The sequence below is a fragment of the Eptesicus fuscus genome, chromosome 13 (assembly GCF_027574615.1).
Source record: "Eptesicus fuscus isolate TK198812 chromosome 13, DD_ASM_mEF_20220401, whole genome shotgun sequence".
NCBI classification, from domain to species: Eukaryota; Metazoa; Chordata; class Mammalia; order Chiroptera; family Vespertilionidae; genus Eptesicus; species Eptesicus fuscus.
In genome coordinates, this window is record NC_072485.1 from 29713626 (window position 1) to 29726298 (window position 12673).

The 12673-nt window shown below is 42.4% G+C and overlaps 1 protein-coding gene across 4 annotated transcripts in view; it reads left to right on the forward strand.

Annotated features, from left to right (window-relative positions):
• The window catches only part of ME3 (malic enzyme 3), a 177806-nt gene that overhangs the window by 41562 nt on the left and 123571 nt on the right, over window positions 1–12673 (forward strand). Inside the window, exon 1 of one of the 4 annotated variants that reach the window (XM_054725248.1) lies at window positions 9707–9725. The exons of the other annotated variants lie outside the window; for them this stretch is intronic. The gene's annotated coding sequence lies outside the window, so the exon portion shown is untranslated. Of the gene's footprint in view, window positions 1–9706; window positions 9726–12673 lie in introns of those variants that run through there. 4 annotated transcript variants of the gene reach the window in all.

Consider the following 12673-nt stretch of genomic DNA (forward strand, 5'->3'; position numbering starts at 1 on the left):
GTAAATTGGTTACTTGGGGCAATCTATGCTAGAATATAGTCTCTTTTCAAAACCTTTATCTTCTACACCTACCCTTAGGAAACAACCCAAAAACTAGGCAGAAAACAAGAGCAATGACCCAAAAGCTCACACCTATTACCATTTCCAGATTCATGTAACAGTTTGTTTCCTTTGCAGTTGAGTTTGACATTTTCATGAGGCTATTTAATGTTCCACTTTTTACATAGCTGTGGATAAAAATTCCTTCTTGCCTTACAGGCAAATAAGAATTGGAAAGAAGAACCTTCAAACTTAACAAAATAATCAAAATTACATCAGTCAAGCACTCACCTTGTGCCAGAAATAATGCAAAGTGCTTTATCCGCATTATTATGGTTAAGACTTACAACCCCATGTGGTAGATAATTTTCTTCATAAAAAATAGAAGAGCCAACACTCAAAGAAATAATTTGTCTAAGATCACTCAGCTATAATAAATGTCGGATCCAGGACTCAAATCCAAATCAGACTGCCTCCAGAACACTTGTTCTTCATCTTTTTAAAAATAAACCTTTATTTTAGAATATTTGAAAATTTCAGAAAAGTTACAGAGGTAGTACAGAGCGTTCATGTATGCCTCTCACCCAGTTTCTTCCCGTGTTCACACCTTACATTTCCGTGGTATATCTGTCAAAACTAACAAACTGATGTTGGAAAATGACTATTAACTAAACTCCAGACTTTATGCAGATTTCGCCAGTTTTTCTGCTAAGGTCCCTTTCCGGTTCCAGGATCCAGTCCAGGGTACCACATGGTATTTGGTTACAATGCCTACCCCCTACCCAAAATCTGTCTAGTCTGTGGCAGTTTCTCAGTCTTTCCTTATTTTTAATGACCTTGACAGTCTTGAAAAGTATTAGCCAGGTATTTTGTAGAATGTCCCCAGATGTTTTCTCATGGTTAGACTGGAGTTATGAGTTTTTCAAAAGAATATCATAGAGAGAGAACCCTTGCTGGTAACCACTTCCTGACACTGTGTCACCTATATTACAGGTGGGAAGCCTATTTCTATTTGCCATTCTATCAAAGAATGAACTATAGCTCTAGTGTTAATTGGGGAAAAAAGTGGGGAGGGATCATTTAAAAAATAATATAATTAAAAATCTCATGATGACTTCCTTTTTTCCATATTGAGAGTTAACAGTTTAGAAATTAATGTCAGCACTGGGAAGTTCCTAATGAAGTGATGTTTCATATGAAGGGATGTTCCAATATTTTCATGTTGGAAATATTTCCAAGAGAAGTAATCCTAAATATGACTAAAGTTTTATTTAGAAAAATGTCTTTAGTGCCATTTATGATAATAAAATATTTTAAAAACTAGCATAAATGCCTAACTACAGAGGAATGTTTACCCTCAAATTATAACATATCTCCATAATGGTATATTATACAGTCTTTTAAAATGATGTTTGTAAAAGGTGGGTAAATAGTATAGATAATATTTAGTGGAAAAAACAAGCCACAATATTGCATGTTTGTTACAGTTACAGCTAACAATATGTGCATTGTCCATAAATGACTAGAAGAAACTATTCCAAAATGTCAGCACTGGTTATCTTTGGGTGGTAGGATGTATGTTTTCTTGTGCTTAAAAAAAAAAAATCTTTTCAAAGGATTATACTCTTAAGCCACTACAAGAACATTTTGTGATTTTAAGAAGTGATTACACAGAAGAATCCTTGAGAGCAAGACACATAAATTAGGCTTCATTCTGTCCCTAACCCCTAAGCCAAAGTCAGGATGCTAACATTCCCTGGGTATGGGGAGTTGAGGAGAGGAAGGAGGTACTCCACCGCTTCCCACCTCACCCACCATCAACACCCGCATGTACACACTCCGCACCTCAATGGCCCTCCGAAGGCAAGGTGCATACCTGCAGCAACTTGACTCTAGACTGAGACAGAGGTGGATACTTCCTAGCTCTGTAATTTTGAATCAAGGAGCAGTATAAAGAAGTGGTTAAATAAAGTCCCACTGCCTGGATTTGAACCTGGGCAGGTTATTTAAATCCCTGTGTTTTCATTTCCTCGTCTATTAAATGGGAATGCTAACAGAATATACCTTATAAGATTTGGGGAAGGACAAAATAAGTTAATATATGCCTGGCATTTAGTAGGTACTCAGTGCATGGTATTGAATATGGTGGTTTATAATTGAACATTGATTTCTATTCATCAGGAATTTGAGAATCCTCTACTAAATCGTTTCTCGGGTAACCTCTAGCTCTGAAATGTTATAATTCCAATTATCCAGAGGCTACAGCTTCTCAAAATATGATTCTGAAAAATGTGTGTAGGGTGCAAATGCAGCCAGAATCTAACATCTATTTGTGGAGGAGAATTGTGTATAAATTCCAGCTCTGATTACTGTAAGTCAGGAAAGCATGTCCCCAAAGGACATCCATCTGAAGGCCATAGCTGTTGATGTCTCATGCTGGACCATAGAAAAGAAGAATTTGGTCTTGCCAGAGTGGCGGTATTCTTACAGCCAAAAACCCTAAATGTTCTCTTGGGGCCACATGTGACATAATTTAACATTTTAGACATTTTATAAAGAAGTAGCTCATTAAATCATTTGAAGAGGTAAGTGCTGTGGAACTGGGAGTGCCAAACCCTTAATATTTAATATAATGTTGAGAATAATAAGAAAAGTGCCTTGAGCTGTTCATAGGTTAGTGGATACAGAGAAGCTATTGAAAAGCTTCATTTCCAGAGCACTTAATTCAGGGAAGTGTTTGGCAAGCAAAGTGAATACTTGGCTTTGTGGACTTAACCTGGGGAGACTACAAAAAGACATACGTAGGCACTTGGTTGGTGGCCATTGCCAAGAAGCTGGGAAGACATGGAACCGAGGTCCAAGGGAAGAGCACCACTCCGAGGACTGGGAGACCTGGGCCTCCCAGGGAGGGTTGTTCTTGCTTTGGGAGCCTTTGATGTCCAACCTGGGCCCCTGAGGACCAAGTCGGGAGGGAGAACAGGCTGCTCATATGGGGCAAAGAGGGTCTTGAATTCACAGCAAGGACGTGATCCAGCCTCTGTGTTTGGGATTTAAACCGATCCCCAGTCAGGTCAATTTAAGAGAGGATGAGTTTATAACTTCAATGTGAGTAGTGGAAGTAACGTTTACACCGCCTCTGGTGGTATAACCGTCCATGGAGCTAGGCACACCTGGGTTTGAATTCCAGATCCAGAATTTATAAGCTGGAAGAGTGGGGCAAACTACTTAAGCTGTCTATTCCCCAGGTCCTTTTTATAGGTGCTGGGAAGCTTGTGTGAGATTCACTTTCAAAGTGCTGAGCACAGTGCTAGGCACATAGTGAAATGGTAGCTATTGGTGTACTATTCTTGATCCTGACAGCATCCCTTTGAGGTGGTTGCTGTTAAGTCCCTATTTTAAAGATGAGGAAACTGAGGTTTAGAGAAGCTGAGTAGTTTGTTTAAGATCAGGCCTATAGAAGCAGAGGAAGAGCCAACATTCAAAGCCCCATCTTCAGACATAACTTCAACGTCTCTGATGGCATGACAAGGCAATGCCTTGTTCTGAATGCAGCACCAACCAGATATTTCTATCAGCCAAACAGCAAGTGTGTTTTGAGCAGCTACTTCTCTTTGAGTGCAAACTTGGGAAACCAAGGGGTAACAGTTCGCCCCAGAGGCTCTGGCAAAGTGGTCTAGGCTCTGAGTTATGCCGTCCCAGATTCTGATCCAGACCGCAAGCAGTTAAACGGCCATTGAGAATGGGCCAGAAGTGTGGCCAGGCATATGAGTCCCCATAGTTACAGGTCGTAGGGTCAGGGAAGAGACTGAAGCCCAAGTTCAGGACAACGTCTGGAAGTCTGCTTGGCTTGGTGCAGTGCCCGGCATTTGGGGCAGCCCAGACCCAGCACCACAGCTGCCTGAAACTGGACTGTCTGAGGTCTTCCACGGTGCCCTGGCCTTTCTGACGAACAGTTGGTTCTGTTTTGTTCAGTGAAACACATTTCTTATTGTCGGCCCATCACTATCTGGGTTTTGAGTTGTAGCAAGTCCCCATCATTCCTCCCAACACTCAAAAGCAGACACACTGTCAGTCATTATTCACACTTGTGAGCACAGATTTCCACATCCCCCCCCCCCCCCACCATCACCACCAATCTGCTTAGAGTAGCAGACAAGTGCCCCTCTCCCATGCAGTCTGAAAGGAACACAGCATGCCAGCCGATTCAAGCATTCCCAGGCACCCGTGGCCACCCCTGGCAGAGACGGGCCCAGTTTCCCTGCTCAACGGCCACAAAAAGGGGGCCAAGAAGATATTGGAGCCATCGAGTCCAGGGTCTGAGTCCCTCAGGCTGGGCCTCCCAGGGGATCTTGGAATGGGAAGTGGCATGTCTTTTTAGCAATCTGAGCTCTGCTGCACCTCCCACGTTTGTGCACTCATCCCTCGCCCGGTACACACTTTGACCCCCACACTTGCTAGTCCTACCCCAGATGTTTAGGTCCAATTTAAATGCCCCTTCCCCAAGCAGGATCAAGAGGAACACTTCTTTCCTTTGAGTGTTTAAGGTATTTGGTTTCTGCTTATTAATCACTGTCTTTATTATGAAACTAGAGGCCCAGTACATGAAATTCATGCAGGGGGGGGGGGGGTGCGGGGGGGGGGTGCGGGGTCGGCCCAGCCTGCATCCTCTCCAATCCGAGACCCCTTGGGGGATGTCCGACTGCCAGTTTAGGCCTGATCCCGGGGATCATGCCTAAACCGGCAGTCTGACATCCCTCTCACAATCCTGGACCGCTGACTCCTAATCACTAACCTGCTTGCCAGCCTGGTCGCCCCCAACTGCCCCCCTCTGCCATCCTGGTCACCCCCAACTGTTGCCCCTGCCAGCCTAGTCGCCCCTCACTGCCCCCCTTGCTGGCCTAATCGCCCCCAACTGCCCCCCCTTGCTGGCCTTGTTGCCCCAACTGCACCCTCTCCCACTGGCCTGGTCACCCCCAACTGCCCCCCCGCTAGCCTGATCACCCCCAACTGCCCCCCCCCTCTGCCGGCCTGGTCGCCCCACGCAGCCTGCTGTTCAGTCATTTGGTTGTCCCTCACTAACCCCCCTGCCAGCCTGGTCGCCCCACGCATCCTGCTTATTCAGTTGTTTGGTCATCCCTCACTAATCCCCCTGCCAGCCTGGTCATAGGCAGCCATCTTGTGAGGCCATAGGATCAATTTGCATATTACCTCTTTATTATATAGGATATTTCAGGCATAGAAAATATATAAATATAGAGAATATTGCCGAAACCGGTTTGGCTCAGTGGATAGAGCGTTAGCCCGCGGACTGAGGGATCCCGGGTTCGATTCCGGTCAAGGGCATGTACCTTGGTTGCGGGCACATCCCCAGTGCGGGGTGTGCAGGAGGCAGCTGGTCGATGTTTCTCTCTCATCGATGTTTCTAACTCTCTATCTCTCTCCCTTCTTCTCTGTAAAAAATCAATAAAATAATATTAAAATAAATAAATATAGAGAATATCTATGTGTCAATCACCCAGCTTGAGAAAGGAAACATTCTAAATACATTTGATGTTCACTCTACTCCCCTCCCTGATCATGTCCCCTCCCTTTTCACCACCCCAATGTAATCAGTATAATAAAATTGGCATTTAGTTTATTCCCATGCTTGCTTTAATACCTTTAATATTTATAGATATATTCTTAAACTATAATCTTTTTGTGTCATTTTAAACATGTTAGCAATTACATCAAATGTAGGTGTCCTTCTTCAACTTTCTCATTTCTGTGATGGGTTTGGTGCTAGTACCTATGCTCGAAAGGTTAGTGTGAGGACTAACTAAGTTAACACATGCAAAGCACATAAAGTAGTGCCTGATACTTAATAAGTGTTAAATAAAGGTTAGCTATTATTTTTCTACTTATCCATGTTGTACATTTAGTATCATACCACTTATTTTAACCACTATATATATAACATTCCATTGTATCAGTAAATTTAAATATACTTCTCCATGACTTTGTTGATGAGCATTTAGTTGTTCATTTAGGTTTTGCTATGAGGAACAGTTTTGCCATCAACATTCTTGCACATGCCTCCTTGTATATGGGCAAGTTTTCTGACTTATGAGAAGAGTGTAGAATTGCTGATATGTATATTCAATATATTTAAGTCACTTCTGACATGTATTGTAATGGTGTGTGTGTGCGTGCGCGCGCGTGTGTGTGTGTGTGTGTGTGTGTGTGTGTACGTGCGTGCATGCACACAAATCTTTTCTTTCTAGCAGATTGTAAACTCTTAGAAGACAGGTTTAGTGGCCTTCAATCATTCATTGATTCACTTAGCAAATATGTATTCAGCACCCAGTACAGGCAGCATAGAGGTCTAGGTGACAGGATGCAAACATTAATGGCATGGATTGTCTCCCAGGGGTCTCTTCTCTGGAAGACACACTCAGGACATGTCAGATTGGTGGTCATTTCAGAGGGGAAGGTTTTCATTGAATATTTGAGTAAGACTCTCAGCCTTACCCTTCATCAATGGCACTGCTTGCCAATTGGATGCCTGGAACTAGTGGTTAATCTTGACTCCAGTTTCTGCTGATGAGAAAACATATTTCATTGTGTTTAAGAGCACCCACCAGAGTACCAGTCCCAGCGACACCATATATGAACTGCATGAGCTTGTACGAAGGATTTGACGTCACTAAGTTCCTGTTTCCTGGTCTGGAAATGGTGCTAATAATAGTATCTATCTAAAAAGGGCTTGTGAGATTACATGAGAAATTGAATTAAAGTATTTAGCACAGTGCCTGAAACCAAATAAGTGCTGAACAACTGGTGGCTATAATGATCATGTTGAATATGTCATCCATTAACCAAAAGAGCTGTGCCTTTTAGGAATCAGCACAGCAGGAAGTCTTTACGGTATTTGTGCTTCCTTCATTGCACTGGGAACCATCAGCCTGTTACCTAATTTGACATTTTAGAATATTACCAGTTACTGCCTCTTCTATATGAATGTATGTTCACAATATATTTTATCTCAGCCTTTATTTAGAAGAATGGAGGTACTTTGTTTTGTTTTTTAATCTTTTCATTCCATAAATTTGGCTCTAATTAACAGAAAGAACTGATAACTCCCTGTGTTCCTCTCCACTCCCCCCTCTGCTCCCTCCACCCCCAGGCTTCCAACCCCCTGAGCTCTTCTGGCAGCTGCATACTTGAACTGCTAGAGCAGTGTTTCTCCACCTTTCTAATGCCACGACCCTTTAATACAGTTCCTCATGTTGTGGTGACCCACAACCATAAAATTATTATCGTTGCTACTTCATAACTGTAATTTTGTTACTGTTGTGAATCGTAATGTAAATATCTGTGTTTTCTGATGGTCTTAGGTGACCCTGCTAGCGATTCTCAACCTGTGGGTCACAAGCCACAGGTTGAGAACCGCTGCTGTAGAGCCTAAGACCATCGGAAAACACAGATATTTGCATTATGATTTATTAACAGTAGCAAAATTACAGTTATGAAGTAGCAATGAAAATAATTTTATGGTTGGGGGTCACCACAACATGAGGAACTGTATTAAAGGGTCGTGGCATTAGAAAGGTTGAGAACCACTGCTCTAGAGGGAGCTTAGTGGTATGTGAGTCAACAATAGCTCTATCTATGGTTAAAACTGCCTTTAAACCATAACTGAAAACATGCGAGTGGATCCTCAGAGAAAAATTCCAGGATCATTTCCCAAAATAGATTCCGACACTGCCCAGATAGATTCCATCACATGCATTCTTCATTTTACTAGAACTGGATTTCATTTCAGAGTGGTCTCCAGCTCCCCACAGTGGCCCCTCCTAGGAATTTTTCCTAAATTAAGCAAGCGTGCCTGGACTCTGAGAGACACGTAGGTCTTATCTTTTGGCTGCCTCGTTGTCCCTCTGCAAGAAACAGGCATAACATTTCACAAATAATGAGCTGCAGCTGAACTTTAATCTGCTGCATCCATGGCAGAAGGTTTAAAACGTTTCTTGTCTAAAAAATACCCTCTGTTATTTTTACTTTTTTGCAAGTGTAACCTTATATTTAAGGAGTGTACTGCTTCTGCTAGAATTAATCACGTCTGAATAACATGTATTTATATTCCCCAAAAACAACAACCTAGTGCCAAACACTTGGGAAATAACCTGATAGGTATATTAGGCTTGTAGGTACAGTCATGGCACAGCCCTCTTCCTAGGATGCCAGAAAGAATGATTCTGAGACCCCAGTCCACTGGAGCACAGAAAGGATATGAGAGCCCTCCTCAAGAATTAGAAGGGTCATCAGTAGAATGGGGAGTAGATGTATTCTGCATCTCCAGTAGACAGACCAAAGGCATGTAAGTTGAGTTCATTGCAAGATCAACTTTTGCTCAGTGTAACGAAAAGCTTTTTTAAAAACCCTGACTTTTCCATGTCTAGAAGTGCTTGATTGGAAGCTGAAAAAAAAATCTATCAAGGATTCTGCAGAAGGTGGTGGTGGGAAGGACCAACCCTAAGATGCTGGAAATCTCTTACGGAAATTCAACTTACTTTCCATGTTGTCCTTTTTCTAATGATATTGATTTGACTCTTTTGGGATATTTTTCTTCTGCAGTGAAAACTGTATCTCTTAACTCACTGATGTTATAGACTGCTATGGAACCAGAGAGGAAAGAATACCTAACAATGTGTATGGTGAGAAACAAAAGAGAGGAAGGGATTAAGGAAGGTTCCATAGACTTGAGATCATTGAAGGGTGAGAAGAGTTAGGGAAAGTTGGGGTCTTCCAAGGCAAAGGTCTGAGAAGGTAAAAGATCTTGGTTTATTCAAGACATGTTTTCTGGAGTGTCTTGACTTAGTATTACAAGGGTAATGGTTAACACCATAAGAAGTCGAAGTTAATATGTAGGGGTAATATCCAAAATATTTATTCAACTGTATGCTTTGGATCTAAGCCAATCAAAGTGGAGGCCAGCCACTTCACAGAGCTGCTAGAATACAGGTAAATGTCAGCCCAACCAATATATCTGACATTTTGACCAGAATATCCCAACTGAGGAGTAGCAAATCACATTTGCAATTTAGAGAGATCACGGTGAGAGGAGGATGGTTTGCTGAAATTCTTAATGACTGTGAAAGTGATGAGTTGAATAGGATTTATCCAGCAAGTTTCAAGAAGCAATGCTACATGAAACCATAAACCCAGCCATGAAAAATAAGCCTATCCTTCAGTCCAGAACAGCAACAATAACAAAACCCACGATGTGCCAAAACGAAAATCAAGCTGTTGGTTTACAAGAAATGTAACCCTATCTCCTTCTCTTGTTGTTGGTGCCAGACTGGTTTTCAGGCAAAGCCTGGTTTGGCATGGATTCCTGAGTGAATTTGCTGAAAACAGCAACCTCACATGTTTACACTTCTTTCCCCTGGTAACACATGGATTAGAAAAAGAAGTAGGATGATTAAGACAGGGAGGGGAAGCATCAGATAATCCAAAACCAGACAAATGACCTCCAAGTCAAAATTAGTCAACCAACCAAAGTCAGCATGTCACTCCACCAAAATTCCCCCACTTTCCCTACAGGGACAGCCATCAGCTCTGTGGAATATCAGTCGGTTCCCAGTGGGTAATGGAGAATGTTCCCATCATCCCCGTGTGACAACATGAGGCCTGCGCAGCATTTGGTGAGCTTTAGTCACTGTCAAGCTCGTGGGGCACACAGGGAATCCTGTGTGGTGGAATGTGAGAGCACTAAAAGGAGCCTGGAATAGCTTCCCTAAAGGGCCAGCACTGATGGATTCTTTAGGGTCAAGCCTGGGGTTTCATCTGAGTGGCACTTGTGTATGTGGCTAAAAATGGCCAGAGACACTCCCTTCCCTTTGCTGTGTACAAAGAGAACCTTAACGAGGCATGTCCCTGAGATATCTTCCCAAACTCCAGCTCAACCTAGTGTGTCAAAGGCCTGAGGGAAATGAGCCTTAGTCTCCTCATCGATAAAATCAATCCTCACTTAATTTTTGGGATTGCTATTGCCTTCTCATAAGATAATAGACAACAACAGATACATTGGTCATTGCTATGTAAGGGTCACATGATAGTGTTGCCTTTGTTATTCTCAGATGAGCTCAGATAGCATTGGGGAGGGAGGAGACATGAAGTCTTCTCTCTGTGACCTAGAGTAGACCCCCAGATCCTTCAATAGGAGGGACATTTATGGGCTTCCAAAGCTCTTAGAAAATCAGTGCAGTGGAGAAATAGTCAAATCTTTCTGGGCAGTTGTGGGAGGCCCATGGGACAGGGAGGGGAGGTGAACTCAGGGAAGAGAAAATTATTCAAAAAGTCCTGCAGGAAGAGATTTGAAGTGAAAAATCTGGGCTTTGGAGTCATGCTATTTGGGTTTGAGCCCCAGCTAGCTCCTTCCTCTCTGGCTATATGACCACAGAAAGTTACTTGTCCATCCCATCTGTAAAGCAGGCACGATTTTTAAAGGGTTGTTACAGAGATTTAAAATAATGTGGTTAAATAGAACCTAAAATAGTAAGCATCAGTGAATAATGACTATTACTAAGAACCACTGACTTCAATGTAATTCAATGAAAAATACTTATTCATGCAAATACTGCATGTATCACTTATATGTGGAATTTTTAAAAAGTCAAAAACAGAGTAAAAAAGTGGTTGCCAAGGGCTGGAGTGCGGGGGAAATATAGATGGTACAAATCTTCAATTATAAAATGAATAAGGTCTGAGGATCTAATCTATATCATGGTGACTGTAGTTGATAACACTGTATGTATAATTGAAATCTGCTGAGAGTAGGACTTAGGTGTTCTCACACACAATAAAGGATAAATAAGCATATTAGGGGAATCTGTATATGTATATAAAATCACATTGTACATTTTAAATATATTACAGTTTTGTCAATTATACCTCAGTAAAGCTGAAAAAAGTACATGTTCATGGTAGAAATGCCAGTTCATGGACTGTCAGGGCTTGAAGGAACTCTGTGTTCACTAATTAACAGATGAGGATGCTGAGGCCTTAGAGAGGCTGGCTCAGGGTCACACAGCTATTGGTGACAAAGTTGAGCCCCCAGTAGAATCTTCAAAAGCCAGAGTAGTTTCTTCCCCATCATGCCCCTAAGATGCTTCTCAGGATCGACACCTGATTAGACACCTCAGATCCCTGACCCAGAAGAATATCCACCCTCTGAGCACTTGTGGAACAGTATGTGCAGATGCTCCAAGGGGCAGCAGAGGTGTTGAAGCTACACATGTCCCAAGAGTAGACTTCATGGAGCTGAGAAGGGGTGGACATGGGGCTGGCAACAGGCCTTTTATCAGTACATGTCTAGTGGTCCTCCCTCTCTCTCCAGCAGCAAGCTACGTGGCTGCCAAGGTTTGGTCTCCATTTACCTCATAGTCCTTTAGCCAGAAATAGTCAGATGGCCCCATTCTAGCTGCAAGGGAAGCTAGGTGATATGTGGAAATACATAGACTATGTTGTCAGCTACTAACTGTTTCTACCACACTGGTCTGGGGGAATTTAAGGAACTCTGGGTCAGTAGTTCATTGCTGCTTCTATCATGACTTTGTAAACTTGTACCTTAGGACTGAATTCCAGATTCTGCTTCTAGTTCCATGCACTATACCTCAAGTCTTATGAACTCAAGTCCTGTCACTGAAAAGGAATAGATGAGTCTGGGTCTCTGCTTAATCTAATCTGCTTACTACACCTCTACCTGATATTAAATTCCCTGCTCTATACATACCACCTGGCTGTCTGGGCCTCTGCGTTCTGCTGGACTTGTCAGCCAGACTGTTGCCAGAACTTTCTGTTGCCTGTTGCTCTCTTGCTGTGGCTGTTCTCCACAACCTGATCCATTCTGGTTTGACCCCATCCTTATCCAAGACCTGGTTCTGACAGGGAAAAACATAAAGAAAAGGGAGAGAAGGCCCCATAGAAGGAAAGCAAAAGAGAGAGGCCAAGTGATAGAATGAATGAACATTACAGTTAGAATGAGGTTCAAGCCTGATCTGTCACTCCCAACCTTCATGACCTCAGCCAAGTCACTGAACCTTTCTGAAACTTCTGTTTCCTCCTCTATAACTGAAATAGGTAGACCAGATGATTGTTTAGGTCCCTTTCAGTATTGTCATCTTATGATTTTACATGTAGGTAAGAAACCTTAAAGTTTCTTAGACATTTGAGAGTGAGGAATAAGGAGGCTGAAACATAAGCACTGACTGGGAGGTATTATGGGCTACATTGTGAGTGAGACTTCTTAGGAGTTTCCAGTCCTTCTGGTTAAACGTTTTCCTGGGCTTTGCTAAGTAAAGCCTGAAACCTGGGCCTTCCCAATGGAGAAAGAGGAGAGTTGGCCCTGAATATATTTTATCTGGCTATGATGAAAGTATTAAAATCACATAAGGAGGAAATTTCTAGGGCACTTTATAGCCTTCTCATTTTTGCAGTAGTTAGAAGAGACTGGAATTCAGTATGTTCTCAAATTGGCTAAAGAAACCCCATGTCAAAGACCCCTCAATCAATCTGGTTATCATTATTAAAGCATTATGGGGTGGGGTGTGCTTTCCATGGGAAAAAAAAAAGAATAATCCCTTCAAATATG